Source organism: Pinus tabuliformis, chromosome 8 (genome assembly GCF_031772625.1).
Source record: "Pinus tabuliformis cultivar Carrire ecotype Pingquan chromosome 8, CPIR1, whole genome shotgun sequence".
In the NCBI taxonomy this organism is placed as follows: Eukaryota; Viridiplantae; Streptophyta; class Pinopsida; order Pinales; family Pinaceae; genus Pinus; species Pinus tabuliformis.
Window position 1 is genome coordinate 312207640 of NC_142294.1, and position 6030 is coordinate 312213669.

Genomic DNA, 6030 nt, shown 5'->3' on the forward strand with positions numbered 1-6030 from the left:
GGATAGAATTAGAAGGAGCAAGGAGAATTGAAGAGATGATGAGAATGTGATAGAAGGCGAAAGAAGAATAATGTGCAAAGTTAGAGGCGGTGGCTAGTTTGGCTAGAAGTAAGTTAGAAGAAAAGAATAGTTTGTGTAAGTAACTAGAAGAGGAGGTTTCCTTCATGAAGAACTCAAACAAGGAAACCATTAAAGATGAAAAAGTGGCATCAAAAGGACCTACAAAAGAAGAAACAAATAAAAATTAGCAGTCCAAGGAGAATAATGAAACAAAGAAAGTCTACTTTGCAAGAATGCAATCAGCTCATATAGATGAAGTTATAAAGTCTTCAATATCCCAAAGGAGGAAATATATCGCATGCTTCCATTGCCATGAACTGGAAATATTGCAGTAGACTGTAAGAACAAACAAACCAAGAACAATAAGCCAAATATGCAGTATATGAGAAGGCCCCCACAAATAATCAAACAAAGAAGACATTCATTCACTAGGTACACAAATCATTTCCATGGTTACTATTATTTGTGCAATGAATTTGGACATAAACTTGTTGAATGTAAACTATATGAAAAAATGGGCACAAAAATACACACACCAGCTCAACCTTACCTTGGTCAAATAAGATGATATTTATGTCACAACCTTTGACACAAAGGCAATGACTGAAGGCTGCCATATACCCTAAATAATCCTAAACAGATGATGGAAGCAAATCAAAGCAGACCAAACTTTGAATCAAAAAGAAATGCAGACAATAGAAAGCAACCTACCAAAGTATGGAAGAGGAAGAAAAAGGAGCAACATATGATTTAAATAACATAATGAATCCATCATGATCTCTGGGGGAGTTGCTCATGAAGCAATGAACAATCTTGTCAACATCCATGTTAGAGCAGTGGTACCTCATGGGAAGACAATGTTCCTTAAAGACATGATTGACCAATAAATATGATTAAGAGGCTCTATGGGTTGTGTGTAGGATGTCATGAGATTGCTATGCAAAGAAGTAGGAAAATACAAAAGGAAGGAAAATAGTATAAACCTGAGCTATTTTGAGAGTATAAAATTGAAAGGAGCTATTGGACCTCCAATATTTTCTTTGCATATTTGACTCATGGTTTTAAGTGGACATCATTGTTGCCAAATCCATCACTTTTAAAATACATTGGCACCACTATGTTGTGAAGGATTCCATGCTAACCCACATTGTATTGAGTAGCTGAAGATGTACTTCATTCATGACACACTTTAACAAGTTTGCATTCAACAAAATCTCCATTCATGACACACTTTAACAAGTTTGCATTCAACAAAATCATTTTGGTTTGCAGTACCAGAGATGGTGGATTGAGCATAGAGAAGATGCTCGTCAATGGAATGGCTTAGGATGAGAAACAAGCCCCCCAGGACTTGGTCTTGGATAATTTTATTGAAAAAGTGTGAATGTGTAGCACACCTAAAACAATTTCAAAATAATCTTACAATAGTAAACAACTTTGTGTGAATGTGTAGCACGCCTGAAAAAATTTCAAAATATTCTTACACTAGTAAACAACTTTGACCTCAACATTGGTTGTTTACCAATGGAACCTGCACAAGTGGATATATCACTCTATATCATCAGTTAAAAATACCAAATGAAAGAACTAAAGCGATAAAAGGGGCCATTAAGTGGTTACATAAAGAAGATGTGATTCCTATTTTTGTATAATGAGTTGTATCGAGTGGATTTTGCATTTGGCACAAAATTGATGTTCTCATTAGAATGTACGCCTGCTCTATTATTTGAAACCAAGGCATATGGTGTCCATATGAATGAATATATTGACATCGATGGTGAAAATATTCTTTGGATCGGAAAGAAAACTGAGATAAAAACAACATTTACAGGTAGGTTGGACCATCTTGTCACAGGAGGCCTGCTAGTTGGGATCACTTGTAAAGAAATTCTCATAAAATAATGCAATTAAAAAGCTAGCATTCCAAGGACTATCGTTGAAATGGCTATCCTAGTTGGAATTGTTAACTATGAGGAGATAGATGCCACAAAATCACAACGAGCTGAATAGAGTAGCACACGGGCTATTTTATGTAAATGTCAATGAGGAAAATGGTGTTCATACACATAGACTATAATCCCAACGTAGAAATCTCAACTACGATTCTGGATGGATAGACATCAAAACAATGCCAAGGGGAAGCGACCAATGGACCTGAATAAACAAACATTGTGGTGTGGACGACAAGATATTACATTGAATGCCTTGATAATATTCCAGATTATGCATTGGATTGGGATGTGTTACAATGATATTTCAGACGTTTGCAGGTGAAGCAGATTCAGATGAAAGAGGTGTGTTACAAACGTTGGACCTGTCTACATAGGCAATGATAAATGAAACAGATAGATGCGATAATGAATTGGTGGAAGCTTTAATTCAAGACAATATTCATTACATTGCAACATGCGTTATGAATTTTAGGGTGTCATGCCCTAATTTAGCCCATGTCAAAGTTTATGACAGTCCATACAGTTCATTTTATCATGCCCCGACATCAATAGAGTGCCTTCATATTTGCAGTCAGTTGAAAACTGCAGATCTTACAATTTTAATGCGGCTTTCATAAATTTGAGGACATAAGACTGGAGCCATTACCTAGATTGGAATAAGAAACGCCTACCTGTATAACAACAAAAAAATGAAGGTTAACATTGGGTTCATTAATACAGTGGCAACATTAACACTAATACATATATTCCATGGAATATATATTGAAAATATAAGGTGGTATATTTACAATACCTACGCCATCGGTCTCCTTTGTGCCTCGTGATCGAAAGAGGTTGAGAGATCCAAGTGAAATCCATATATGGAGATCTTTGGCAACATGTGGCGTAGCCCAGTAGATTTCCAATGCGTAGTTATGGAAAGGTGGAGCGTCGACATTTAGGGTTTTGTGCCTTAATACATGGCGTTATTGTATTGGCTCCTTATGAAAGATCAATAGATCTAGTAGTCTTTCTCCAAAAGAGACAAATGAAGGTGATATACATATGCATCAACAATATTATTAGATGGAGGTTATATTCTATTGTGAAGACTGTTCTCCCAGAGAGGCTTGAATAGAAGCTGCTCATACAAAGTCAGTCTGGATGTCAAATTGTTCTGAATTTTTGTGAATAATGAATTACGTACAAATTATATCGATGTACGTTGTTTATATTGGACATTCGACAACAATAAATGTGCACTCAGTGAACTCAGTGATCGATCTAAGCAAGCTGCCGTAGAGGATGCCAGAGTTAAGTTCGAAAGGGAAAGTGATCTCAATACTTCCAAGCATTTGTGAGATGGTGCTATTGCAACAATGGTTTCTAGAACTTTTATTGTCCCATCGGAGAGATTGAAGTTGGAATATATAGTACGTGGTGAGGAAAAACACATTATCGAGCTTATTTATTCTATAAACGCATCTCAGGGAATGAAAGGCTTTTGGAAAGGCAATGTTGTGAACCTACTTCATACGAAACCTTTTAAAGCAATCAACTTTTATGCTTATGATACATATCAGGAAAAACACTGCTTTAAATGATAGGCAATGAAGATGCAACAAACTCTGAGATATTTGTTGCAGGTGCTACAGTAGGCATTACTTCCACTATTCTTTGCTCACCTATGGACACTATGCACACAAATATGGTTGCACCAGGCGATGAAGTACTAGGAGGTGTTATTGGGGTTTTCCCGCACATGGTTCAGACCGAGGGTCTCTTTTCATTATACAATTTCATTATACAAAGATTTTTCACCAGCTATTATAAGCATGGCACCTTCAGGTGCAGTGTTCTATGGCGTCTATGATATATTAAAAAGACTTTTCTCCACTCACCAGAAGGAAAGGAAAGACTCTGTCTCATGCAGGCATCAGGAAAAGAAGAATTAGATGCTTTAGAATAGTTGGAGATGGGTCCAATACAGACTCTATTATATGGTGCCATAGCTGGTGCATGTCCTGAGGCTACAATATCAACTTCCAACAAATGTCCAACACCTGCAGCGGACATGCGCAACACCTGCAACAAAATGCACAACAAAATCCATTTGAAGTGGTTCGTAGACATCTTCAGATGCAAGGACCTGAGAGAAGGTTGAATGCATTGGAAACTTATGCAAAGATAGTTATGAAAGATGATTTTGGTACACTCTATGCATGCCTTATTCCAAGTATTCTTCCGTTCTTACCTTCTGCTGCACTTAGTTACTTTGTCTATGAGTTTGTATTTTGCCTCTATTTTTGCTCGTCAAGTTTCGTAAGTCTGTGTGGCAGACATTATACAAGAGTATTATGGATAATATTGGAACGATGCCTAGTATCAAAGGGAAGCCTACCAACTGTGAATAGCCGAGAGGAGGTTCCTGTAGTTTTCTATGTTAGACGTTGGTATAGTGTTTCGAATGGTGGGTAAACAACTTTCCTATGCCGGGTTCACATGGAACAACGTAATTATTCATGGAGCGACGCATTTATAATACATGGAGTAACAGTATTATTTGGGGTAACGTTATTATACTTGGAGAAGTGTTATTATTTGGAGCGTGTTTATAATACTTGGATACAAGCATTATATGAAGCAACGCTATATGTAGTGTTATGGTTTATTTGGAGTGCTTTTATAATATTTTTTAAATGGTTATGGATTAAATGGAGCATCTTTATAATACTATGAGTGATATAATGTTAATTCAATGGGCATTGTTATGAATCCGCGTGGACAATATGTGGACAACCATATGACATAACAGTGCTCTCCTTCCTTGGCACATGATGTGACAGAAATGAATGGGATGGACATTATTCGATTACAAAAGTCTTTGCCGCAAGCTTGAAATTCAGGTGGATGTACTAACTATGGAGAATGGGCGACAGTCTAAGTGCCTCTTGATACTTATTATCGATGGCGCAGAAGCTCATATCGACATGGACAATCACCATTACAACCTGGAATTTATTAAGATGGTGTTATTATTATTGTTCCGAAAGTTATTTACAAGAACTATTTTGTTGGGATTAAAGCAAATCCTATTTACTCATTGGAGTTGCTGAAGGATCATATTCTTAGTTTATCAATTTTAATAATGGAGATCAGTTTCTTGCTTTGGCAAAGGGAGTTTTAAAATGCTGTGACAAACTAGAAAATATCTGAGTGTAATTAGTGTTGATCATTGTATATTGGAATACATTCCGTTGGAGCAACCTTGGAGAAGTTTATATTGGAGCAAACTTGAAGATTGATACATTAGGAAGCCTTGGATATTAATACATTAAGCAACATTGGAAATTGATACATTGGCACTGTTTTTAATACATTCTCGGGCATAGTTTTATGAATTGAGGTTTTGTGTCCTAACATGCTTGTGCCCTAACATGCTTATTCCCTAAGAGTTGATTATGGAGCAGCCTTCATCATGGAGGTGCAGTCATTCCTGGATATTTATATAATGTTGAGCATGTTAATATATAGAGTGTTTATATTCAAATCATGAAGACAACTTTCATCTCAATTGTGGATGGAACATGGGTTGCTGGTATTTTCATGGAAATCCCATCTATGATGCCTTTATGGTTGAATATGAAGATTTTGTGGTTCTTGCATAGCCAAGGAAGCACTCTCACTGAACATCTAAAATCTACAAGAAGATGTATCTTCATAACCTCAATATGTTTGGACAACAACATACATGTTTTTGGGAGTATCCAAATTTTTCATCATTTTAAAGGAGGAGCTCAAGCCCTAAATCATGAGGAGTTCATCTTTTTTCTCAGAAACATAATGATGGGGGTTCCAACACATGTTAAATTGGATGGTTTCTTGATACAAAATGGTACTCCAAAGTTGGATTAGAGTGGAAAATGATTTTGTTGAACTTTCTATCCAGCTGCTAGAAAGTGGATTCTATAATGATATTCATAAACCAATATCAGGCTCAGAAACTTATGCATCACATAAAAGAGTTTTATCATGCTCA

At 36.4% G+C, this 6030-nt stretch overlaps 2 pseudogenes; both read left to right on the plus strand.

Annotated features, from left to right (window-relative positions):
* The first annotated feature begins 1282 nt into the window (after positions 1–1282).
* Positions 1283–2070, plus strand: LOC149235392 (nudix hydrolase 20, chloroplastic-like; annotated as a pseudogene).
* Positions 2071–2208: 138 nt separating this feature from the next.
* On the plus strand, positions 2209–4469 carry LOC149235393 (putative mitochondrial adenine nucleotide transporter BTL3 pseudogene; annotated as a pseudogene).
* The last annotated feature ends 1561 nt before the right edge of the window (positions 4470–6030 follow it).